We start from the raw sequence: 27,910 nt of genomic DNA, 5'->3' as shown, positions 1-27,910 counted from the left end.
ACGCCATACAGTGTAGCCTAGGTTGCCCGGAACGTAGAAATGACCACTACTTTCACACTGTTTGCAATTATTCATTTAATACGCTGGAAATGCTGTTGTATTTATATCGTATTTTATGCTTCGGGCGTCGACTTCTTAGGCCCTAACTATGCGATCTGGTGGAACAACGCCGTAGAGTGAAGCCTAGGTTCATTGCTTTCACACTGTTTGCAATTATTCCTTTTATACGATGGAAAAGCTGTTGTATTTATATCGTATTTTATGCTTCTGGCGTTGACTTCTAAGGCCGTAGCTATTAGCTGTGGTGACGCAACGCCCTACAGTGACGCCTAGGATGCCCGGAACGTAGAAATGACCATTAATTTCACAATGTTTACAATTATTCATTTTATACAATGGAAAAACGGTTGTATTTATATTGTTTTTTATGCTTCTGGCGTTGACTTCTAAGGCACTAACTATTCGATCTGGTGGAACAACGCCCTAGAGTAAAGCCCAGGTTGCGCGGAACGTAGAAATGACCATAACTTTCACACTGGTAGCAATTATTCGTTTTATACAATGGAAAAACTGTTCCATTTATATTGTATTTTATGCTTCTGGCGTTGACTACTTAGGCCCTAACTATTCGATCTTGTGGAACAACGCCCTAAAGTGAAGCCTAGGTAGACTGGAACGTAGAAATGACCATCACTTTCACACGGGTTGCAATTATTCCTGTTATAGGATGGAAAGACTGTTGTATTTTTATTGTATTTTATTCTTCTGGCGTTGACTTCTAAGGCGCTAACTATTCGATCAGGTGGAGCAACGCCCTAGAGTGAAGCCTAGGTTCCTCGGAATGTAGAAGTGACCATAACTTTCACACTGGTTGCAATTATTCGTTTTATACGATGGAAAAACTGTTGTACTTATATTGTATTTTATACTTATGGCGTTGAATCCTAAGTCCCTAGCTATTCCATCTCGTGGAACAACGCCCTAGGGAAAAGCCCAGGTTGCGCGGAACGTAGAAATGACCATAACTTTCACACTGGTAGCAATTATTCGTTTTATACGATGGAAAAACTGTTTTATTTATTTTGTATTTTATGCTTCGGGCGTTGTCTTCTAAGGCCCTAACTATTCGATCTGGTGGAGCAACGCCCTAGAGTGAAGCCTAGGTTGCCCGGAACGTAGAAATGACCATAACTTTCACACTGGTAGCAATTATTCGTTTTATACAATGGAAAAACTGTTCCATTTATATTGTATTTTATGCTTCTGGCGTTGACTACTTAGGCCCTAACTATTCGATCTTGTGGAACAACGCCCTAGAGTGAAGCCTAGGTAGACTGGAACGTAGAAATGACCATCACTTTCACACGGGTGCAATTATTCCTGTTATAGGATGGAAAGACTGTTGTATTTTTATTGTATTTTATTCTTCTGGCGTTGACTTCTAAGGCGCTAACTATTCGATCAGGTGGAGCAACGCCCTAGAGTGAAGCCTAGGTTCCTCGGAATGTAGAAATGACTTTAACTTTCACACTGGTCCCAATTATTCATTTTATACGATGGAAAAGCTGTTGTATTTTGTATCGTATTTTATGCTTCGGGCGTTTACTTCTAAGGCCCTCAGTATTCGATCTGGTGGAACAACGCCCTAGAGTGAAACCTAGGTTGCCCGGAACGTAGAAATAACCACAACTTTCATACTTGTTGCAATTATTCGTTCTATACGATGGAAAAACTGTTGTATTAATATTGTTTTTTATGCTTCTGGCGTTCACTTCTTAGGCATTAACTATTCGATCTGGTGGAGCAACGCCCTAGAGTGAAGCCGAGGTTGCCCGGAACGTAGAAATGACCATCACTTTCAAACTGGTTGCAATTTTTCCGGTTATATGGTGGAAAAACTGTTGTACGTTTATTGCATTTTATGCTTCGGGCATAGACTTCTAAGGCCCTAACTATTCAAACTGTTGGAGTAACGCCCTAGGGTGTAGCCTAGGTTGCCCGGAAAGTAGAAATGACCACAACTTTCATACTGGTTGCAATTACTCGTTTTATACGATTAAAAAACTGTTGTATTTATATTGTTTTTTATGCTTCTGGCGTTGACTTCTAAGGCCCTAACTATTCAATCTGTTGGAGCAACGACCGAGGGTGTAGCCTAGGTTGCCCGGAAAGTAGAAATGACCACAACTTTCATACTGGCTGCAATTACTCGTTTTATATGATGGAAAAGCTGTTGTATTTATATTGTTTTTTATGCTTCTGGCGTTCACTTCTTAGGCATTAACTATTCGATCTGGTGGAGCAACGCCCTAGAGTGAAGCCGAGGTTGCCCGGAACGTAGAAATGACCATCACTTTCAAACTGGTTGCAATTTTTCCGGTTATATGATGGAAAAACTGTTGTACATTTATTGCATTTTATGCTTCGGGCATAGACTTCTAAGGCCCTAACTATTCAAACTGTTGGAGCAACGCCCTAGGGTGTAGCCTAGCTTGCTCGGAACGTAGAAATGACCAGTACATTCACACTGGTTGCAGTAACTCCTGTTAAACGATGGAAAAACTGTTGCCTCTTTATTGTATTTTATGCTTCTGGCATTGCCTTCTTAGGCCCTAACTGCTCGATCTGGTGGAACAATGCCCTAGAGTGAAGCCTAGGTTACCCGGAACGTAGAAATGACCAGTACTTTCACACTGTTTGCAATTGTTCATTTTATACGATGGAAAAGCTGTTGTATTGATATTGTATTTTATGCTTCTGGCGTTGACTTCTAAGGCCGTAGCTATTAGCTGTGGTGGCGCAACGCCCTACAGTGACGCCTAGGATGCCCGGAACGTAGAAATGACCATTAATTTCACAATGTTTACAATTATTCATTTTATATAATGGAAAAACGGTTGTACTTATATTGTGTTTTATGCTTCTGGCGATGAATTCCAAGTCCCTAGCTATTCGATCTGGTGGAGCAACGCCCTAGAGTGAAACCTAGCTTGCTCGGAATGTAGAAATGACTTTAACTTTCACACTGGTCCCAATTATTCATTTTATACGATGGAAAAGCTGTTGTATTTTGTATCGTATTTTATGCTTCGGGCGTTTACTTCTAAGGCCCTCAGTATTCGATCTGGTGGAGCAACGCCCTAGAGTGAAACCTAGGTTGCCCGGAACGTAGAAATAACCACAACTTTCATACTTGTTGCAATTATTCGTTTTATACGATGGAAAAACTGTTGTATTTATATTGTTTTTTATGCTTCTGGCGTTGACTTCTAAGGCCCTAACTATTCAATCTGTTGGAGCAACGACCGAGGGTGTAGCCTAGGTTGCCCGGAAAGTAGAAATGACCACAACTTTCATACTGGTTGCAATTACTCGATTTATATGATGGAAAAGCTGTTGTATTTATATTGTTTTTTATGCTTCTGGCGTTCACTTCTTAGGCATTAACTATTCGATCTGGTGGAGCAACGCCCTAGAGTGAAGCCGAGGTTGCCCGGAACGTAGAAATGACCATCACTTTCAAACTGGTTGCAATTTTTCCGGTTATATGATGGAAAAACTGTTGTACGTTTATTGCATTTTATGCTTCGGGCATAGACTTCTAAGGCCCTAACTATTCAAACTGTTGGAGCAACGCCCTAGAGTGTAGCCTAGGTTGCCCGGAAAGTAGAAATGACCACAACTTTCATACTGGTTGCAATTACTCGTTTTATATGATGGAAAAACTGTTGTATTTATATTGTATTTTATGCTTCTGGCGTTCACTTCTTAGGCCCTAACTATTCGATCTGGTGGAACAACGCCCTAGAGTGAAGCCTAGGTAGACTGGAACGTAGAAATGACCATCACTTTCACACGGGTTGCAATTATTCCTGTTATAGAAAGGAAAGACTGTTGTATTTTTATTGTATTTTATTCTTCTGGCGTTGACTTCTAAGGCGCTAACTATTCGATCAGGTGGAGCAACGCCCTAGAGTGAAGCCTAGGTCCCTCGGAATGTAGAAATGACCATAACTTTCACACTGGTTGCAATTATTCATTTTATACGATGGAAAAACTGTTGTACTTATATTGTATTTTATACTTATGGCGTTGACTTCTTAGGCCCTAACTAATCCATCTGGTAGAACAACGCCCTAGGGTGACGCCTAGGTTGCCTGGAAAGTAGACATGACCATAACTTTCACACTGGTAGCAATTATTCGTTTTATACGATGGAAATACTGTTCTATATATTTTGTATTTTATTCTTCTGGTGTTGACTTCTTAGGCCCTAACTATTCGATCTGGTGGAACAACGCCGCAGAGTGAAGCCTAGGTTGCCCGGAACGTAGAAATGACCATAACCTTCACACTGGTTTGTATTATTCGTTTTATACGATACAAAAACTGTTATATTTATATTGTATTTTATGCTTCTGGCGTTGACTTCTTAGGCCCTAACTGCTCGATCTGGTGGAACAACGCCCTAGAGTGAAGCCTAGGTTATCCGGAACGTAGAAATGACAGTACATTCACACTGGTTGCAGTTATTCCTGTAAAACAATTTAAAAACTGTTGTATTTTAATTGTATTTTATGCTTCTGGCGTTGACTTCTTATGACCTAACTATGCGAACTGGTGGAGCAACGCCCTGGAGTGAAACCTAGGTTGCCCGGAACGTAGAAATGACCATAACTTTCACACCGGTAGCAACTATTCGTTTTATACGATGGAAAAACTGTTCTATTTATTTTGTATTTTATGCTTCGGGCGTTGACTTCTGAGGCCTTAATTATTCCATCTGGTGGAACAACGCCCTAGGGTGAAGCCTAGGTTGCCTGGAACGTAGAAATGACCATAAGTTTCATACTGGCTGCAATTATTCGTTTTATACGATGGAAAAACTGTTGTATTTATATTGTATTTTATGCTCCTGGCGTTCAATTCTGTGGCCCTAACTATTCAATCTGTTGGTGCAACGCCCTAGGGTGAAGCCTAGGTTGCCCGGAACGTAGAAATGACCATAACCTTCACACTGGTTTGTATTATTCGTTTTATACGATACAAAAACTGTTATATTTATATTGTATTTTATGCTTCTGGCGTTGACTTCTTAGGCCTTAATTATTCCATCTGGTGGAACAACGCCCTAGGGTGAAGCCTAGGTTGCCTGGAACGTAGAAATGACCAGTACATTCACACTGGTTGCAGTTATTCCTGAAAAACGATGGAAAAACTGTTGCATCTTTATTGTATTTTATGCTTCTGGCGTTGTCTTCTAAGGCCCTAACTATTCGATCTGGTGGAGCAACGCCCTAGGGTGAAGCCTAGGTTGGCCGGAATGTAGAAATGACCATAACTTTCACACTGGTTGCAATTATTCGTTTTATACGATGGTAAAGCTGTTGTATTTATATCGTATTTTATGCTTCTGGCTTTGACTTCTTAGGCCCTAACAATTCGAGCTGGTGGAGCAGCGCCCTAGGGTGAAATCTAGGTTGCCCGGAACGTAGAAATGACCATTACATTCACACTGGTTGCAATTATTCCGGTTATACGATGGAAAAACTGTTGTATTTTTATTGCATTCTATGCTTCTGGCGTTTAATTCTAAGTCGCTAGCTATTCGACCTGGTGGAGCAACGACCCAGAGTGAAGCCTAGGTTGCCCGGAACGTAGAAATGACCATAACTTTCACACTGGTTGCAATTATTTGTTTTATACGATGGAAAAGCTGTTGTAGTTATATCGCATTTTATGCTTCTGGCGTTGACTTCTTAGGCCCTAACTATTCCATCTGGTGGAACAACGCCCTAGAGTAAAGCCCAGGTTGCGCGGAACGTAGAAATGACCATAACTTTCACACTGGTAGAAATTGTTCGTTTTATACAATGGAAAAACTGTTCTATTTATATTGTATTTTATGCTTCTGGCGTTCACTTCTTAGGCCCTAACCATTCGATCTGGTGGAACAACGCCCTAGGGTGAAGCCTAGGTTGCCCGGAACGTAGAAATGACCATAACTTTTACACTGGTAGCAATTATTCGTTTTATACAATGGAAAAACAGTTCTATTTATTTTGTATTTTATGCTTCGGGCGTTGACTTCTGAGGCCCTAACTATTCAAACTGTTGGAGCAACGCCCTAGGGTGTAGCCTAGGTTGCCGGGTAAGTAGAAATGACCACAACTTTCATACTGGTTGCAATTACTCGTTTTATATGATGGAAAAGCTGTTGTATTTATATTGTATTTTATGCTTCCGGCGTTCACTTCTTAGGCCCTAACTATCCCATCTGGTGGAACAACGCCCTAGGGTGAAGCCTAGGTTGCCCGGAACGTAGAAATGACCATAACTTTTACACTGGTAGCTATTATTCGTTTTATACGATGGAAATACTGTTATATTTATATTGTATCCTATGCTTCTGGCGTTGACTTCTTAGGCACTAACTATTCGATCTGGTGGAGCAACGCCCTAGAGTGAAGCCGAGGTTGCCCGGAACGTAGAAATGACAATCACTTTCAAACTGGTTGCAATTATTCCGGTTATATGATGGAAAAACTGTTCGATTTTTATTGCATTTTACGCTTCGGGCATTGACTTCTAAGGCCCTAACTATTCAATCTGTTGGAGCAACGCCCTAGGGTGTAGCCTAGGTTGCCCGGAAAGTTGAATTGACCACAACTTTCATACTGGTTGCAATTACTCGTTTTATATGATGGAAAAACTGTTGTATTTATATTGTATTTTATGCTTCTGGCGTTCACTTCTTAGGCCCTAACTATTCGATCTGGTGGAACAACGCCCTAGGGTGAAGCCTAGGTTGCCCGGAACGTAGAAATGACCATAACTTTTACACTGGTAGCAATTATTCGTATTATACAATGGAAAAACAGTTCTATTTATTTTGTATTTTATGCTTCGGGCGTTGACTTCTAAGGCCCTAACTGTTTTATCTGGTGGAGCAACGCCCTAGAGTAAAGCCTAGGTTGCCCGGAACGTAGAAATGACCATAACTTTCATACTGGTTGCTATTATTCGTTCTATAGGATAGAAAAACTGTTATATTTATATTGTATCTTATGCTTCTGGCGTTGACTTCTTAGGCCCTAACTGCTCGATCTGGTGGAAAAACGCCCTAGAGTGAAGCCTAGGTTATCCGGAACGTAGAAATGACAGTACATTCACACTGGTTGCAGTTATTCCTGTAAAACAATGGAAAAACTGTTGTATTTTAATTGTATTTTATGCTTCTGGCGTTGACTTCTTAGGCCCTAATTATTCCATCTGGTGGAACAACGCCCTAGGGTGAAGCCTAGGTTGCCTGGAACGTAGAAATGACCATAACTTTCACACGGGTTGCAATTATTCCTGTTATAGGATGGAAAGACTGTTGTATTATTATTGTATTTTATACTTCAGGCGTTGACTTCTGAGGCCGTAGCTATTCGCTGTGGTGGAAGAACGCCATAGAGTGAAGCCTAGGTTGCCCGGAACGTAGAAATGACCATAAGTTTCATACTGGCTGCAATTATTCGTTTTATACTATGGAAAAACTGTTGTATTTATATTGTATTTTATGCTCCTGGCGTTCAATTCTGTGGCCCTAACTATTCAATCTGTTGGTGCAACGCCGTAGGGTGAAGCCTAGGTTGCCCGGAACGTAGAAATGACCATAACCTTCACACTGGTTTGTATTATTCGTTTTATACGATACAAAAACTGTTAAATTTATATTGTATTTTATGCTTCTGGCGTTGACTTCTTAGGCCTTAATTATTCCATCTGGTGGAACAACGCCCTAGGGTGAAGCCTAGGTTGCCTGGAACGTAGAAATGACCAGTACATTCACACTGGTTGCAGTTATTCCTGAAAAACGATGGAAAAACTGTTGCATCTTTATTGTATTTTATGCTTCTGGCGTTGTCTTCTAAGGCCCTAACTATTCGATCTGGTGGAGCAACGCCCTAGGGTGAAGCCTAGGTTGGCCGGAATGTGGAAATGACCATAACTTTCACACTGGTTGCAATTATTCGTTTTATACGATGGAAAAGCTGTTGTATTTATATCGTATTTTATGCTTCTGGCTTCGACTTCTTAGGCCCTAACAATTCGATCTGGTGGAACAACGCCCTAGAGTGAAGCCTAGGTTGCCTGAAACGTACAAATGACCATCACTTTCACACGGGTTGCAATTATTCCTGTTATAGGATGGAAAGACTGTTCTATTTTAATTGTATTTTATGCTTCAGGCGTTGACTTCTGAGGCCGTAGCCATTCGATGTGGTGGAGGAACGCCATAGAGTGAAGCCTAGGTTGCCCGGAACGTAGACATGACCATAACTTTCATACTGGTTGCAATTATTCGTTTTATATAATGGAAGAACTGTTTTATTTATATTGTATTTTATGCTGCAGGCGTTCACTTCTTAGGCCCTAACTATTCAATCTGTTGCGTCAACGCCCCAGAGTGAAGCCTAGGTTGCTCGGAATGTAGAAATGACCATAACATTCACACTGGTTGAAATTATTCGTTTTATATGATGGAAAAGATGTTGCATCTTTATTGTATTTTATGCTTCTGGCGTTGACTTCTAAGGCCCTAACTATTCGATCTGGTGGAGCAACGCGCTAGTGTGAAGCCTAGGTTGCCCGGAACGTAGGAATGACAGTACATTCACACTGGTTGCAGTTATTCCTGTAAAACAATGGAAAAACTGTTGTATTTTAATTGTATTTTATGCTTCTGGCGTTGACTTCTTAGGCCCTAATTATTCCATCTGGTGGAACAACGCCCTAGGGTGAAGCCTAGGTTGCCTGGAACGTAGAAATGACCATAACTTTCACACGGGTTGCAATTATTCCTGTTATAGGATGGAAAGACTGTTGTATTATTATTGTATTTTATACTTCAGGCGTTGACTTCTGAGGCCGTAGCTATTCGCTGTGGTGGAAGAACGCCATAGAGTGAAGCCTAGGTTGCCCGGAACGTAGAAATGACCATAAGTTTCATACTGGCTGCAATTATTCGTTTTATACTATGGAAAAACTGTTGTATTTATATTGTATTTTATGCTCCTGGCGTTCAATTCTGTGGCCCTAACTATTCAATCTGTTGGTGCAACGCCGTAGGGTGAAGCCTAGGTTGCCCGGAACGTAGAAATGACCATAACCTTCACACTGGTTTGTATTATTCGTTTTATACGATACAAAAACTGTTAAATTTATATTGTATTTTATGCTTCTGGCGTTGACTTCTTAGGCCCTAATTATTCCATCTGGTGGAACAACGCCCTAGGGTGAAGCCTAGGTTGCCTGGAACGTAGAAATGACCAGTACATTCACACTGGTTGCAGTTATTCCTGAAAAACGATGGAAAAACTGTTGCATCTTTATTGTATTTTATGCTTCTGGCGTTGTCTTCTAAGGCCCTAACTATTCGATCTGGTGGAGCAACGCCCTAGGGTGAAGCCTAGGTTGGCCGGAATGTAGAAATGACCATAACTTTCACACTGGTTGCAATTATTCGTTTTATACGATGGAAAAGCTGTTGCATTTATATCGTATTTTATGCTTCTGGCTTTGACTTCTTAGGCCCTAACAATTGGAGCTGGTGGAGCTACGCCCTAGAGTGAAATCTAGGTTGCCCGGAACGTAGAAATGACCATTACATTCACAGTGGTTGCAATTATTTGTTTTATACGATGGAAAAGCTGTTGTAGTTATATCGCATTTTATGCTTCTGGCGTTGACTTCTTAGGCCCTAACTATTCCATCTGGTGGAAGAACGCCCTAGAGTAAAGCCCAGGTTGCGCGGAACGTAGAAATGACCATAACTTTCACACTGGTAGCAATTATTCGTTTTATACAATGGAAAAACTGTTCTATTTATATTATATTTTATGCTTCTGTCGTTGACTACTTAGGCCCTAACTATTCGATCTTGTGGAACAACGCCCTAGAGTGAAGCCTAGGTAGACTGGAACGTAGAAATGACCATCACTTTCACACGGGTTGCAATTATTCCTGTTATAGGATGGAAAGACTGTTGTATTTTTATTGCATTTTATGCTTCGGGCATTTACTTCTAAGGCCCTAGCTATTCAATCTGTGGGAGGTACTCCCTAGGGTGAAGCCTAGGTTGCCCGGAAAGTAGAAATGACCATAACTTTCATACTGGTTGCAATTATTCGTTTTATACGATGAAAAAACTGTTGTATTTATATTGTATTTTATGCTTCTGGTGTTCACTTCTTAGGCCCTAACTATTCGACCTGGTGGAACAACGCCCTAGGGTGAAGCCTAGGTTGCCCGGAACGTTGAACTGACTATAACTTTCACAATGGTTGCTATTATTCGTTTTATACGATGGAAAAACTGTTAGGTTTATATTGTATTTTATTCTTATGGCATTGAATTCTAAGTCCCTAGCTATTCGATCTGGTGGAGCAACGCCCTAGAGTGAATCCTAGGTTACCCGTAACGTAGATATGACCAGTACTTTCACACTGCTTGCAGTTATTCCTGTTGTACGGTGGAAAAACTGTTGCATCATTATTGTATTTTATGCTTCTGGCGTTGACTTCTAAGGCGCTATCTATTCGATCAGGTGGAGCAACGCCCTAGAGTGAAGCCTAGGTTCCTCGGAATGTAGAAATGACCATAACATTCACACTGGTTGAAATTATTCGTTTTATATGATGGAAAAGCTGTTGCATCTTTATTGTATTTTATGCTTCTGGCGTTTAATTCTAAGTCGCTAGCTATTTGATCTGGTGGAGCAACGACCTAGAGTGAAGCCTAGGTTGCGCGGAACGTAGAAATGACAATTACTTTCACACTGTTTGGTATTATTCATTTTGTACGATGGAAAAGCTGTTGTATTTATATTGTATTTTTTGCCTCTGGCGATGACTTCTAAGTTGCTAGCTATTCGACCTGGTGGAGCAACGACCCAGAGTGAAGCCTAGTCTGCCCGGAACGTAGAAATGACCATAACTTTCACACTGGTTGCAATTATTTGTTTTATACGATGGAAAAGCTGTTGTAGTTATATCGCATTTTATGCTTCTGGCGTTGACTTCTTAGGCCCTAACTATTCCATCTGGTGGAACAACGCCCTAGAGTAAAGCCCAGGTTGCGCGGAACGTAGAAATGACCATAACTTTCACACTGGTAGAAATTATTCGTTTTATACAATGGAAAAACTGTTCTATTTATATTGTATTTTATGCTTCTGGCGCTCACTTCTTAGGCCCTAACCATTCGATCTGGTGGAACAACGCCCTAGGGTGAAGCCTAGGTTATCCGGAACGTAGAAATGACAGTACATTCACACTGGTTGCAGTTATTCCTGTAAAACAATGGAAAAACTGTTGTATTTTAATTGTATTTTATGCTTCTGGCGTTGACTTCTTATGACCTAACTATGCGAACTGGTGGAGCAACGCCCTGGAGTGAAACCTAGGTTGCCCGGAACGTAGAAATGACCATAACTTTCACCCCGGTAGCAACTATTCGTTTTATACGATGGAAAAACTGTTCTATTTATTTTGTATTTTATGCTTCGGGCGTTGACTTCTGAGGCCCTAACTATTCAATCTGTTGGTGCAACGCCCTAGGGTGAAGCCTAGGTTGCCCGGAACGTAGAAATGACCATAACCTTCACACTGGTTTGTATTATTCGTTTTATACGATACAAAAACTGTTATATTTATATTGTATTTTATGCTTCTGGCGTTGACTTCTTAGGCCCTAATTATTCCATCTGGTGGAACAACGCCCTAGGGTGAAGCCTAGGTTGCCTGGAACGTAGAAATGACCATAGCTTTCACACGGGTTGCAATTATTCCTGTTATAGGATGGAAAGACTGTTGTATTTTTATTGTATTTTATACTTCAGGCGTTGACTTCTGAGGCCGTAGCTATTCGCTGTGGTGGAAGAACGCCATAGAGTGAAGCCTAGGTTGCCCGGAACGTAGAAATGACCATAAGTTTCATACTGGCTGCAATTATTCGTTTTATACGATGGAAGAACTGTTGTATTTATATTGTATTTTATGCTCCTGGCGTTCAATTCTGTGGCCCTAACTATTCAATCTGTTGGTGCAACGCCCTAGGGTGAAGCCTAGGTTGCCCGGAACGTAGAAATGACCATAACCTTCACACTGGTTTGTATTATTCGTTTTATACAATACAAAAACTGTTATATTTATATTGTATTTTATGCTTCTGGCGTTGACTTCTTAGGCCTTAATTATTCCATCTGGTGGAACAACGCCCTAGGGTGAAGCCTAGGTTGCCTGGAACGTAGAAATGACCAGTACATTCACACTGGTTGCAGTTATTCCTGAAAAACGATGGAAAAACTGTTGCATCTTTATTGTATTTTATGCTTCTGGCGTTGTCTTCTAAGGCCCTAACTATTCGATCTGGTGGAGCATCGCCCTAGGGTGAAGCCTATTTTGGCCGGAATGTAGAAATGACCAACTCTTTCACACTGGTACCAATTATTCGTTTTATACATGGAAAAGCTGTTATATATATATTGCATTTTATGCTTCTGGCATTGAATTCTAAGTCCCTAGCTATTCGATCTGGTGGAGCAACGCCCTAGAGTGAAGCCTAGGTTGCCCGGAACGTAGAAATGACCATTGCTTTCACAATGTATGCAATTATTCAATTTATTCGGTGGAAAAACTGTTGTACTTAGATTGTATTTTATTCTCCTGGCGTTGAATTCTAAGTCCCTAGCTATTCGATATGGTGGAGCAACGCCCTAGTGTGAAACCTGGATTACCCGGAACGTAGAAATGACCTGTACTTTCACACTGTTTGCAGTTATTCCTGTTATACGATGGAGCAACTGTGGCATCTTTATTGCATTTTATGCTTCTGGCGTTGACTTCTTTGGCCCTAACTATTCGATCTCGTGGAGCATCGTCCTAGAGTGAAGCCTAGATTGCCCGGAACGTAGAAATGACCATAACTTTAACACTGGTTACCATTATTCGTTTTATACGATGGCAAAGCTGTTGTATTTATATCGTATTTTATGCTTCTGGCGTTGACTTCTTAGGCCCTAACTATTCCATCTGGTGGAACAATGCCCAAGAGTGATGCCTAGGGTGCCCGGAACGTAGAAATGACCATTACTTTCACGCTTTCTGCAATTATTCCTGTTATACGATGAAAAAACTGTTGTATTTTTATTGCATTTTATGCTTCAGGCGTTGACTTCTACGGCCGTAGCTATTCGATGTGGTGGAGTAACGCCCTAGAGTGAAACCTGGGTTACCCGGATCGTAGAAATGACCATCACTTTCACACTGGTTGCAATTATTCCTGTTATACAATGGTAAAGCTGTTGTATTTTTATTTCATTTTATGCTTCGGGCATTGACTTCTAAGGCCCTAACTATTCAATCTGTTGGAGCAACGCCCTAGGGTGAAGCCTAGGTTGCCCGGAACGTAGTTATGGCCATATCTTTCACACTGGTTGCAATTATTCCTGTTATGCGATGGAACAACTGTTGTATTTATATTGTACTTTATTCTTCTGGCATTGAATTCTAAGTCCCTAGCTATTCGATCTGGTGGAGCAACGCCCTAGAGTGAAACCTGGATTACCCGGAACGTAGAAATGACCTGTACTTTCACACAGTTTGCAGTTATTCCTGTTATACGATGGAACAACTGTTGCATCTTTATTGTATTTTATGCTTCTGGCGTTGACTTCTTAGGCCCTAACTATTCGATCTGGTGGAGCATCGTCCTGGAGTGAAGCCTAGGTTGCCCGGAACGCAGAAATGACCATAACATTCACACTGGTTACCATTATTCGTTTTATACGATGGAAAAGCTGTTGTATTTATATCGTATTTTATGCTTCTGGCGCTGACTTCTTAGGCCCTAACTATTCCATCTGGTGGAACAACGCCCTAGGGTGAAGCCTAGGTTGCACGGAACGTAGAAATGACCAACTCTTTCACACTGGTACCAATTATTCGCTTTATACATGGAAAAGCTTTTATATATATATTGCATTTTATGCTTCTGGCATTGAATTCTAAGTCCCTAGCTATTCGGTCTGGTGGAGCATCGTCCTAGAGTGAAGCCTAGATTGCCCGGAACGTAGAAATGACCATAACTTTCACACTGGTTACCATTATTCGTTTTATACGATGGAAAATCTGTTGTATTTATATCGTATTTTATGCTTCTGGCGTTGACTTCTACGGCCGTAGCTATTCGATGTGGTGGAGTAATGCCCTAGAGTGAAACCTGGGTTACCCGGATCGTAGAAATGACCATCACTTTCACACTGGTTGCAATTATTCCTGTTATACAATGGTAAAGCTGTTGTATTTTTATTTCATTTTATGCTTCGGGCATTGACTTCTAAGGCCCTAACTATTCAATCTGTTGGAGCAACGCCCTTGGGTGAAGCCTAGGTTGCTCGTAAAGTAGAAATGTCCATAAGTTTCATACTGGTTGCAATTATTCGTTTTATACGATGGAAAGACTGTTGTATTTATATTGTATTTTATGCTTCTGGCGTTGACTTCTAAGGCACTAACCATTCGATCTGGTGGAGCAACGCCCTACAGTGAAGCCTATGTTGCCCGGAACGTAGAAATGACCATAACTTTCACGCTGGTTGCAATTACTCTTTTTGTACAATGGAAAAACTGTTGTAACTATATTGTATTTTATGCTTCTGGCGTTGACTTCTAAGGCCGTAGCTATTCGATGTGGTGGAGCAACGCCCTAGATTGCAGCCTAGGCTGCACGGAAAGTAGAAATGACCATAACTTTCACACTGGTTGCAATTATTCGCTTTATACGATGGAAAAACTGTTGTACTTATATTGTATTTTATTCTTATGGCGTTGTATTCTAAGTCCCTAGCTATGCGATCTGGTGGAGCAACGCCCTAGAGTGAAACCTAGGTTGCCCGGAACGTAGAAATGACCATAACTTTCACACAGGTAGCAATTATTCGTTTTATACGATGGAAAAACTTTTGTATTAATATTGCATTTTATGCTTCTGGCGTTGACTTCTTAGGTCCTAACTACTCGATCTGGTGAAGTAATGCCTCACAGTTAAGTCTAGGATGCCCGAAACGCCGAAATGATCATTACTTTCACACTGGTTGCAATTATTCATGCTATACGATGGAAAAACTGTTGCATTCCTGTTGTATTTTCTGTTTCTGGCTTCGACTTCTAAGGTCCTAGCTATTCGATCTTGTGGGCCAACATCCAAGAGTGAAGCCTATGTTGTCCGGAACGTGGAAATGACCATAACTTTCACGCTGGTTGCAATTACTCTTTTTGTACAATGGAAAAACTGTTGTATCTATATTGTATTTTATGCTTCTGGCGTTGACTTCTAAGGTCCTAGCTATTCGATCTGGTGGGGCAACATCCAATAGTGAAGCCTATGTTGCACGGAACGTAGAAATGACCATAACTTTCACGCTGGTTGCAATTACTCTTTTTGTACAATGGAAAAACTGTTGTATCTATATTGTATTTTATGCTTCTGGCGTTGACTTCTAAGGCCGTAGCTATTCAATGTGGTGGAGCAACGCCCTAGATTGGAGCCTAGGCTGCACGGAAAGTAGAAATGACCATAACTTTCATACTGGTTGCAATTATCCGTTTTATACGATGAAAAGACTGTTGTATTTGTATTGTGTTTTATGCTTCTGGCGTTTACTTCTTAGGCCCTAACTATTCGATCTGGTGGAACAACGCCGTAGGGTGAAGCCTAGGTTGCCCGGAACGTAGAAATGACCATAACTTTCATACTGGTTGCAATTATTCGTTTTATATGATGGAAGAACTGTTGTATTTATATTGTATTTTATGCTGCTGGCGTTCATTTCTTAGGCCCTAACTATCCGACCTGGTGGAGCAACGCCCTAGAGTGAAACCTAGGTTGCCCGGAACGTAGAAATGACCATTACATTCACACTGGTTGCAATTATTCCTGTTATACGATGGAAAAACTGTTGTATTTTTATTGTATTCTATGCTTCTGGCGTTTAACTCTAAGTCGCTAGCCATTTGATCTGGTGGAGCAACGACCTAGAGTGAAGCCTAGGTTGCCCGGAACGTAGAAATGGACATTACTTTCACACTGTTTGCAATTATTCATTTTGTACGATGGTAAAGCTGTTGTATTTATATTGTATTTTATGCCTCTGGCGTTGACTTCTAAGGCCGTAGCTATTAGATGCGGTGGAGCAACGCCCTAGAGTGACGCCTAGGTTGCCCGGAACGTTGAAATGACCATAACTTTCACACTGGTTGCTATCATTCGTTTTATACGATGGAAGAACTGTTATATTTATATTGCATTTTATGCTTCTGGCGTTGACTTCTTAGGCCCTAACTGCTCGATCTGGTGGAACAACGCCCTAGGGTGAAGCCTAGGTTATCCGGAACGTAGAAATGACAGTACATTCAAACTGGTTGCAGTTATTCCTGTAAAACAATGGAAAGACTGTTGTATTTTAATTGTATTTTATGCTTTTAGCGATGAATTCTAAGTCGCTAGCTATTCGATCTGGTGGAGCAACGCCCTAGAGTGACGCCTAGCTTGCTCGGAACGTAGAAATGACCATTACTTTCACACTGGTTGCAATTATTCGTTTTATACGATGGAAAAGCTGTTGTATTTATATCGTATTTTATGCTTCTGGCGTTGACTTCTTAGGCCGTAACTATTCGACCTGGTGGAGCAACGCCCTAGAGTGAAACCTAGGTTGCCCGGAACGTAGAAATGACCATTACATTCACACTGGTTGCAATTATTCCTGTTATACGATGGAGAAACTGTTGTATTTTTATTGTATTCTATGCTTCTGGCGTTTAATTCTAAGTCGCTAGCTATTTGATCTGGTGGTGCAACTCCCTAGGGTGAAGCCTAGGTTGCCCGGAACGTAGAAATGAGCATAACTATCACACTGGTTGCAATTATTCGTTTTATACGATGGAAAAGCTGCCGTATTTATATCGTGTTTTATGCTTCCGGCGTTGACTTCTTAGGCCCTAACTATTCCATCTGGTGGAGCAATGCCTCAGTGTTAAGTCTACGATGCCCGAAACTCCGAAATGATCATTACTTTCACGCTTGTTGCAATTACTCCTGTTATACGATGAAAAGGCTGTTGTATTTTTATTGCATTTTATGCTTCTGGCGTTCACTTCTTAGGCCCTAACTATTCGATCTTGTGGAACAACGCCCTAGAGTGAAGCCTAGGTTGCACGGAACGTAGAAATGACCAACTCTTTCACACTGGTACCAATTATTCGCTTTATACATGGAAAAGCTTTTATATATATATTGCATTTTATGCTTCTGGCATTGAATTCTAAGTCCCTAGCTATTCGGTCTGGTGGAGCATCGTCCTAGAGTGAAGCCTAGATTGCCCGGAACGTAGAAATGACCATAACTTTCACACTGGTTACCATTATTCGTTTTATACGATGGAAAAGCTGTTGTATTTATATCGTATTTTATGCTTCTGGCGTTGACTTCTACGGCCGTAGCTATTCGATGTGGTGGAGTAATGCCCTAGAGTGAAACCTGGGTTACCCGGATCGTAGAAATGACCATCACTTTCACACTGGTTGCAATTATTCCTGTTATACAATGGTAAAGCTGTTGTATTTTTATTTCATTTTATGCTTCGGGCATTGACTTCTAAGGCCCTAACTATTCAATCTGTTGGAGCAACGCCCTTGGGTGAAGCCTAGGTTGCTCGGAAAGTAGAAATGTCCATAAGTTTCATACTGGTTGCAATTATTCGTTTTATACGATGGAAAGACTGTTGTATTTATATTGTATTTTATGCTTCTGGCGTTGACTTCTAAGTCACTAACCATTCGATCTGGTGGAGCAACGCCCTACAGTGAAGCCTATGTTGCCCGGAACGTAGAAATGACCATAACTTTCACGCTGGTTGCAATTGCTCTTTTTGTACAATGGAAAAACTGTTGTAACTATATTGTATTTTATGCTTCTGGCGTTGACTTCTAAGGCCGTAGCTATTCGATGTGGTGGAGCAACGCCCTAGACTGCAGCCTAGGCTGCACGGAAAGTAGAAATGACCATAACTTTCACACTGGTTGCAATTATTCGCTTTATACAATGGAAAAACTGTTGTATCTATATTGTATTTTATGCTTCTGGCGTTGACTTCTAAGGCCGTAGCTATTCGATGTGGTGGAGCAACGCCCTAGATTGGAGCCTAGGCTGCACGGAAAGTAGAAATGACCATAACTTTCACACTGGTTGCAATTATTCGTTTTATACGATGGAAAAGCTGTTGTATTCATATCGTATTTTATGTCTCTGCCGTTGACTTCTTAGGCCCTAACTATTCGATCTGGTGGAGCAATGCCATAGAGTGAAACGTAGGTTGCCCAGAACGTAGAAATGACCATTACTTTCACAATGTTTCCAATTATTCGTTTTATACGATGGAAAAACTGTTGTATTAATATTGCATTTTATGCTTCTGGCGTTGACTTCTTAGGCCCTAACTACTCGATCTGGTGGAGTAATGCCTCACAGTTAAGACTAGGATGCCCGAAACGCCGAAATGGTCATTACTTTCCCACTGGTTGCAATTATTCGTGCTATACGATGGAATAACTGTTGCATTCTTGTTGTATTTTCTGTTTCTGGCTTCGACTTCTAAGGTCCTAGCTATTCGATCTGGTGGGGCAACGTCCAAGAGTGAAGCCTATGTTGCGCGGAACGTAGAAATGACCATAACTTTTACACTGGTTGCAATTACTCTTTTTATACAATGGAAAAACTGTTGTATCTATATTGTATTTTATGCTTCTGGCGTTGGCTTCTAAGGCCGTAGCTATTCGATGTGGTGGAGCAACGCCCTAGATTGAAGCCTAGGTTGCCCGGAACGTAGAAATGACCATAACTTTCATACTGGTTGCAATTATTCGTTTTATACGATGGAAAAGCTGTAGTATTTATATCGTATTTTATGCTTCTGGCGTTGACTTCTTAGGCCCTAACTATTCCATCAGGTGGAATAACGCCCTGGAGTGAAGCCTAGGTTGCCCGGAACGTAGAAATGACCATAACTTTTACACTGGTAGCAATTATTCGTTTTATACATGGAAAAACTGTTCTATTTATTTTGTATTTTATGCTTCTGGCGTTGACTTCTAAGGCCCTACCTATTCGATCTGGCGCAGCAACACCCTACAGTGAAGCCTAGGTTGCTCGGAACGTAGAAATGACCATTACCTTCACACTGTTTGCAATAATTCATTTTATACGATGGCAAAGCTGTTGTATTTATATTGTATTTTATGCTTCTGGCGTTGACTTCTAAGGCCCTACCTATCCGATCTGGCGGAGCAACGACCTCGAGTGAAGCCTAGGTTGCCCGGAACGTAGAAATGACCATAACCTCACACTGGTTGCTATTATTCGTTTTATACGATGAAAAAGCTGTTATATTTATATTGCATTTTATGCTTCTGGCGTTGACTTCTTAGGCCCTAACTATTCGATCTGGTGGAACAACGCCCTAGAGTGAAGCCTAGGTTGCCAGGAACGTAGAAATGACCATTACTTTCACACTGTTTGCAAATATACATTATATACGATGGAAAGGCTGTTGTACTTATATTGTATTTTATCCTTCTGGCGTTGACTTCTTAGGCCCTAACTATTTAACCTGGTGGAGCACCGCCCTAGAGTGAGCCTAGGTTGCCCGGAACGTAGAACATACCATTACCTTCACACTGGTTGCAATTATTGCTGCTATACGATGGAAAAACTGTTGCATCTTTATTGTATTTTATGCTTCTGGCGTTGACTTCATAGGCCCTAACTATTCCATCTGGTGGAACAACGCCCTAGGGTGAAGCCTAGGTTGCCCGGAACGTAGAAATGACCAACTCTTTCACACTGGTACCAATTATTCGTTTTATACATGGAAAAGCTTTTATATATATATTGCATTTTATGCTTCTGGCATTGAATTCTAAGTCCCTAGCTATTCGGTCTGGTGGAGCAACGCCCTAGAGTGAAGCCTAGGTTGCCCGGAACGTAGAAATGACCATTGCTTTCACAATGTATGCAATTATTCATTTTATTCGGTGGAAAAACTGTTGTACTTAGATTGTATTTTATTCTCCTGGCGTTGAATTCTAAGTCCCTAGCTATTCGATCTGGTGGAGCAACGCCCTAGAGTGAAACCTGGATTACCCGGAACGTCGAAATGACCTGTACTTTCACACTGTTTGCAGTTATTCCTGTTATACGATGGAACAACTGTGGCATCTTTATTGTATTTTATGCTTCTGGCGTTGACTTCATAGGCCCTAACTATTCGATCTCGTGGAGCATCGTCCTAGAGTGAAGCCTAGATTGCCCGGAACGTAGAAATGACCATAACTTTCACACTGGTTACCATTATTAGTTTTATACGATGGAAAAGCTGTTGTATTTATATCGTATTTTATGCTTCTGGCGTTGACTTCTACGGCCGTAGCTATTCGATGTGGTGGAGTAATGCCCTAGAGTGAAACCTGGGTTACCCGGATCGCAGAAATGACCATCACTTTCACACTGGTTGCAATTATTCCTGTTATACAATGGTAAAGCTGTTGTATTTTTATTTCATTTTATGCTTCGGGCATTGACTTCTAAGGCCCTAACTATTCAATCTGTTGGAGCAACGCCCTTGGGTGAAGCCTAGGTTGCTCGGAAAGTAGAAATGTCCATAAGTTTCATACTGGTTGCAATTATTCGTTTTATACGATGGAAAGACTGTTGTATTTATATTGTATTTTATGCTTCTGGCGTTGACTTCTAAGGCACTAACCATTCGATCTGGTGGTGCAACGCCCTATAGTGAAGCCTAGGTTGCCCGGAACGTAGAATTGGCCATCACTTTCAAACTGGTTGCAATTAATCCTGTTATACGATGGAAAAACTGTTGTATTTTTATTGCCTTTTATGCTTCGGGCGTTGACTTCTAAGGCCCTAACTATTCAATCTGTTCGAGCAACGCCCTAGGGTGAAGCCTAGGTTGCCCGGAAAGTAGAAATGACGTTAACTTTCATAGTGTATGCAATTATTCGTTTTATACGATGGAAAAACTTTTGTATTTATATTGTATTTTATGCATCTGGCGTTGACTTCTAAGGCACTAACTATTCGATCTTGTGCATCAACGCCCTAGAGTGAAGCCTAGGTTGCCCGGTAAGTAGAAATGACCATCACTCTCAAACTGGTTGCAATTATTCCTGTTATATGATGGAAAAACTGTTGTATTTTTATTGCATTTTATGCTTCGGGCATTGACTTCTAAGGCCCTAACTATTCAATCTGTTGGAGCAATGCCCTAGGGTGAAGCCTAGGTTGCCCGGAAAATATAAATGACCATAAGTTTCATACTGGTTGCAATTATTCGTTTTATACGATGGAAAAACTGTTGTATTTATATTGTATTTTATGCTTCTGGCGTTCACTTCTTAGGCCCGAACTATTCGATCTGGTGGATCAACGGCCGAGGGTGAAGCCTAGGTTGCCCGGAACGTAGAAATGACCATAACTTTTACACTGGTAGCAATTTTTCGTTTTATACAATGGAAAAACTGTTCTATTTATTTTATATTTTATGCTTCGGGCGTTGACTTCTAAGGCCCTAACTATTCTATCTGGTGGATCAACGCCCTAGAGTGAAGCCTAGGCTGCTCGGAATGTAGAAATGACCATAACATTCACACTGGTGGAAATTATTCGTTTTATACGATGGAAAAACTGTTGTATTTTTATTGCATTTTATGCTTCGGGCATTGACTTCAAAGGCCCTAACTATTCAATCTGTTGGTGCAACACCCTAGGGTGAAGCCCAGGTTGCCCGGAAAGTAGAAATGACCATAACGATCATACTGGTTGCAATTATTCGTTTTATATGATGGATAAACTGTTGTATTTATATTATATTTTATGCTTCTGGCGTTTACTTCTTAGGCCCTAACTATTCGATCTGGTGGAACAACGCCCTAGGGTGAAACCTAGGTTACCCGGAACGTAGAAATGACCAGTACTTTCACACTGTTTGCAATTATTCCTGTTATACGATGGAAAAACTGTTGCATCTGTATTGTATTTTATGCTTCTGGCGTTGACTTCCAAGGCCCTAACTATTCGATCAGGTGGAGCAACGCCCTAGAGTGAAGCCTAGGTTGCTCGAAATGTAGAAATGACCGTTACTTTCACACTGCATGCAAATATACATTATATACGATGGAAAATCTGTTGTATTTATGTTGTATTTTATGCTTCTGGCGTCGACTTCTTAGGCCCTAACTATTTGATCTGGTGGAGCAACGCCCTAAAGTGAAGCCTAGGTTGCCCGGAACGTAGAAGTGACCATAACTTCCACACTGGTTGCAATTATTCATTTAATATGATGGAAAAGCTGTTGTATTTATATCGTATTTTATGCTTCGGGCGTTGACTTCTTAGGCCCTAACATTTCGATCTGGTGGAGCAACGCCCTACAGTGAAGCCTAGGTTGCCCGGAACGTAGATATGACCATAACCTTCACACAGGTTGCAATTATTCGTTTTATACGGTGTAAAGGCTGTTGTGTTTATTTTGTATTTTATTTTTCTGGTGTTGACTTCTTAGGCCCTAACTATTCGATCTGGAGGAACAACGCCGTAGAGTGAAGCCTAGGTTGCCGGGAACGTATAAATGACCATTACTTTCACACTGTTTGAAATTATTCCTTTTATACGATGGGAAAGCTGTTGTATTTATATCGTATTTTATGCTTCTGGCGTTGACTTCTAAGGCCCTAGCTATTCGATTTGGCGGAGCAACGCCCTAGAGTGTGGCCTAGGTTGCCCGGTACGTAGAAATATCCATTACTTTCACACTGTTTGCAAATATACATTATATACGACGGAAAATCTGTTGTATTTATGTTGTATTTTATGCTTCTGGCGTTGACTTCTTAGGCCCTAACTATTTGATCTGGTGGAGCAACGCCCTAAAGTGAAGCCTAGGCTGCCCGGAACGTAGAAGTGACCATAACTTCCACACTGGTTGCTATCATTTGTTTTATATGATGGAAAAACTGTTGTATTTATATTGTATTTTATGCTTCTGGCGTTCACTTCTTAGGCCGTAGCTATTCGATCTGAAGGAGCAACGCCCTGGAGAGAAACCTAGGTTGCCCGGAACGTAGAAATGACCACTACTATCACACTGTTTGCAGTTATTCATTTTATACGATGGAAAAACTGTTGTACTTACAATGTATTTTATTCTTATGGCGTTGAATTCTAAGTCCCTAGCTATTCGATATGGTGGAGCAACGCCCTAGAGTGAAACCTAGGTTACCCGGAACGTAGAAATGACCACTACTTTCATACTGTTTGCAGTTATTCCTGTTATACGATGGAAAAACTTTTGCATCTATATTGTATTTTATGCTTACGGCGTTGACTTCTAAGGCCCTAGCTATTCGATTTGGTGAAGCAACGCCCTAGAGTGGGGCCTAGGTTGCCCGGAACGAAGAAATGTCCATATCTTTCACACTGTTTGCAATTATTCATTTTATACGATGGCAATGCTGTTGTATTTATATTGCATTTTATCCTTCTGGCGTTGACTTCTTAGGCCCTAACTATTTAACCTGGTGGAGCTCCGCCCTAGAGTGAGCCTAGGTTGCCCGGAACGTAGAACATACCATTACCTTCACACTGGTTGCAATTATTCCTGCTATACGATGGAAAAACTGTTGCATCTTTATTGTATTTTATGCTTCTGGCGTTGACTTCATAGGCCCTAACTATTCCATCCGGTGGAACAACGCCCTAGGGTGAAGCCTAGGTTGCCCGGAACGTAGAAATGACCAACTCTTTCACACTGGTACCAATTATTCGTTTTATACATGGAAAAGCTTTTATATATATATTGCATTTTATGCTTCTGGCATTGAATTCTAAGTCCCTAGCTATTCGGTCTGGTGGAGCAACGCCCTAGAGTGAAGCCTGGGTTGCCCTGAACGTAGAAATGACCATTGCTTTCACAATGTATGCAATTATTCATTTTATTCGGTGGAAAAACTGTTGTACTTAGATTGTATTTTATTCTCCTGGCGTTGAATTCTAAGTCCCTAGCTATTCGATCTGGTGGAGCAACGCCCTAGAGTGAAACCTGGATTACCCGGAACGTCGAAATGACCTGTACTTTCGCACTGTTTGCAGTTATTCCTGTTATACGATGGAACACCTGTGGCATCTTTATTGTATTTTATGCTTCTGGCGTTGACTTCATAGGCCCTAACTATTCGATCTCGTGGAGCATCGTCCTAGAGTGAAGCCTAGATTGCCCGGAACGTAGAAATGACCATAACTTTCACACTGGTTACCATTATTCGTTTTATACGATGGAAAAGCTGTTGTACTTATATCGTATTTTATGCTTCTGGCGTTGACTTCTACGGCCGTAGCTATTCGATGTGGTGGAGTAATGCCCTAGAGTGAAACCTGGGTTACCCGGATCGTAGAAATGACCATCACTTGCACACTGGTTGCAATTATTCCTGTTATACGATGGAAAAACTGTTGTATTTTTATTGCCTTTTATGCTTCGGGCGTTGACTTCTAAGGCCCTAACTATTCAATCTGTTCGAGCAACGCCCTAGGGTGAAGCCTAGGTTGCCCGGAAAGTAGAAATGACGTTAACTTTCATAGTGTTTGCAATTATTCGTTTTATACGATGGAAAAGCTTTTGTATTTATATTGTATTTTATGCATCTGGCGTTGACTTCTAAGGCACTAACTATTCGATCTTGTGCATCAACGCCCCAGAGTGAAGCCTAGGTTGCCCGGTAGGTAGAAATGACCATCACTCTCAAACTGGTAGCAATTATTCCTGTTATATGATGGAAAAACTGTTGTATTTTTATTGTATTTTATGCTTCGGGCATTGACTTCTAAGGCCCTAACTATTCAATCTGTTGGAGCAATGCCCTAGGGTGAAGCCTAGGTTGCGCGGAAAGTAGAAATGACAATAACTTTCACACTGGTTGTAATTATTCGTTTTATACGATGGAAAAGCTGTTGCATCTTTATTGTATTTTATGATTCTGTCGTTGTCGTCTAAGGCCGTAGCTAGTAGATGTGGTGGAGCATCGCACTAGAGTGACGCCTAGTTTGCCCGGAACGTGGAATGACCATTACTTTCGCAATGTTTGCAATTATACATTTTATACGATGGAAAAACTGTTGTACTTATATTGTATTTTATGCTTCTGGCGTTGACTTCTAAGGCCCTAACTATTCGATCTGGTGGAGCGACGCCCTAGAGTGAAGCCTAGGTTGCCTGGAACATACAAATGACCATCACTTTCACACGGGTTGCAATAATTCCTGTTATAGGACGGAAAGACTGTTGTATTTTTATTGTATTTTATGCTTCAGGCGTTGTCTTCTTAGGCCATAGCTATTCGATGTAGTGGAAGGACGCCATAGACTGAAGCCTAGGTTGCCCGGAACATAGAAATGACCATCACTATCACACTGGTTGCAATTATTCCTGTTATACGATGGAAAAGCTCTTGTATATTTAATGTATTTTATGCTTCGGGCGTTGACTTCTATGGCCCTACCTATTCGATCTGGTGGAGCAACGCCCTAGAGTGAAACCTAGGTTGCCCGGAATGTAGAAAGTACCATAACTTTCACACTGGTCGCAATTATTCGTTTTATAGGATGGAAAAACTGTTGCATTTATATTGTATTTTATGCTTCTGGCGTTAACTTCTTAGGCCCTAACTATTCGATCTGGTGGAACAACGCCCTAGGGTGAAGCCTAGGTTGACCGGAACGTAGAAATGACCATCGCTTTCAAACTGGTTGCAATTATTCCTGTTATATGATGGACAACAGTTGTATTTTTATTGCATTTTATGCTTCGGGCACTGACTTCTATGTTCCTAACTATTCAATCTGTTGGAGCAACGCCCTAGGGTGAAGCCTAGGTTGCCCGGAACGTGGAATGACCATTACTTTCGCAATGTTTCCAATTATTCATTTTATACGATGGAAAAACTGTTGTACTTATATTGTATTTTATACTTCTGGCGTTGACTTCTTGTGCCCTAACTGTTCCATATGGTGGAACAACGCCCTAGGGTGAAGCCTAGGTTGCCCGCAACGTAGAAATGGAAATAACTTTCACACCGGTAGCAATTATTCGTTTTATACGATAGAAAAACAGTTCTATTTATTTTGTATTTTATGCTTCGGCCGTTGACTTCTAAGGCCCTAACTATTCAATCTGATGGAGCAACGCCCTAGGGTGATGCCTAGGTTGCCCGGAAAGTAGAAATGACGTTAACTTCCACACCGGTAGCAATTATTCGTTTTACACGACGGAAAACTGTTATATTTATATTGTCTCTTATGCTTCTGGCGTTGACTTCTTAGGCCCTAACAATTCGACCTGGTGGAACAACGACCTAGAGTGAGGCCTAGGTTGTCCGGAACGTAGAACTGACCATAACTTTTACACTGGTAGCAATTATTCGTTCTATACAATGGAAAAACTGTTGTATTTATATTGTATTTTATGCTTCTGGCGTTGACTTCTAAGGCACTAACTATTCGATGTGGTGGAGCAACGTCCTAGAGTGAAGCCTAGGTTGCGCGGAACGTAGAAATGACCATAACTTTCACACTGGTTGCTATTATCCGTTCTATACGATGGAAAAACTGTTATATTTATACTGTATCTTATGCTTCTGGCGTTGACTTCTTAGGCCCTAACAATTCGATCTGGTGGAACAACGACCTAGAGTGAGGCCTAGGTATCCAGGAACGTAGAAATGACCATCACTTCCATACTGGCAGCAATTATTCGTTTTATACGATGGAAAAACTGTTGTATTTATATTGTGTTTTATGCTTCTGGCGTTGACTTCTAAGGCACTAACTATTCGATCTGGCGGTGCAACGCCCTAGAGTGAAGCCTAGGTTGCCCGGAACGTAGAAATGACCATCACTTTCAAACTGGTTGCAATTATTCCTGTTATATGATGGAAAAACTGTTGTATTTTTATTGCATTTTATGCTTCGGGCATTGACTTCTAAGGTCCTAACTATTCAATCTGTTGGAGCAACGCGCTAGGGTGAAGCCTAGGTTGCGCGGAAAGTAGAAATGACAATAACTTTCACACTGGTTGCAATTATTCGTTTTATACGATGGAAAAGCTGTTGCAGCTTTATTGTATTTTATGATTCTGTCGTTGTCGTCTAAGGCCGTAGCTAGTAGATGTGGTGGAGCAGCGCACTAGAGTGACGCCTAGTTTGCCCGGAACGTGGAATGACCATTACTTTCGCAATGTTTGCAATTATACATTTTATACGATGGAAAAACTGTTGTACTTATATTGTATGTTATGCTTCTGGCGTTGACTTCTAAGGCCCTAACTATTCGATCTGGTGGAGCGACGCCCTAGAGTGAAGCCTAGGTTGCCTGGAACATACAAATGACCATCACTTTCACACGGGTTGCAATAATTCCCGTTATAGGACGGAAATACTGTTGTATTTTTATTGTATTTTATGCTTCAGGCGTTGTCTTCTTAGGCCATAGCTATTCGATGTAGTGGAAGGACGCCATAGACTGAAGCCTAGGTTGCCCGGAACATAGAAATGACCATCACTATCACACTGGTTCCAATTATTCCTGTTATACGATGGAAAAGCTCTTGTATATTTAATGTATTTTATGCTTCGGGCGTTGACTTCTATGGCCCTACCTATTCGATCTGGTGGAGCAACGCCCTAGAGTGAAACCTAGGTTGCCCGGAATGTAGAAAGTACCATAACTTTCACACTG

The sequence above is a fragment of the Calliopsis andreniformis genome, unplaced genomic scaffold, assembly GCF_051401765.1.
Source record: "Calliopsis andreniformis isolate RMS-2024a unplaced genomic scaffold, iyCalAndr_principal scaffold0008, whole genome shotgun sequence".
In the NCBI taxonomy this organism is placed as follows: Eukaryota; Metazoa; Arthropoda; class Insecta; order Hymenoptera; family Andrenidae; genus Calliopsis; species Calliopsis andreniformis.
Note: the sequence above shows the minus strand (reverse complement) of the source record.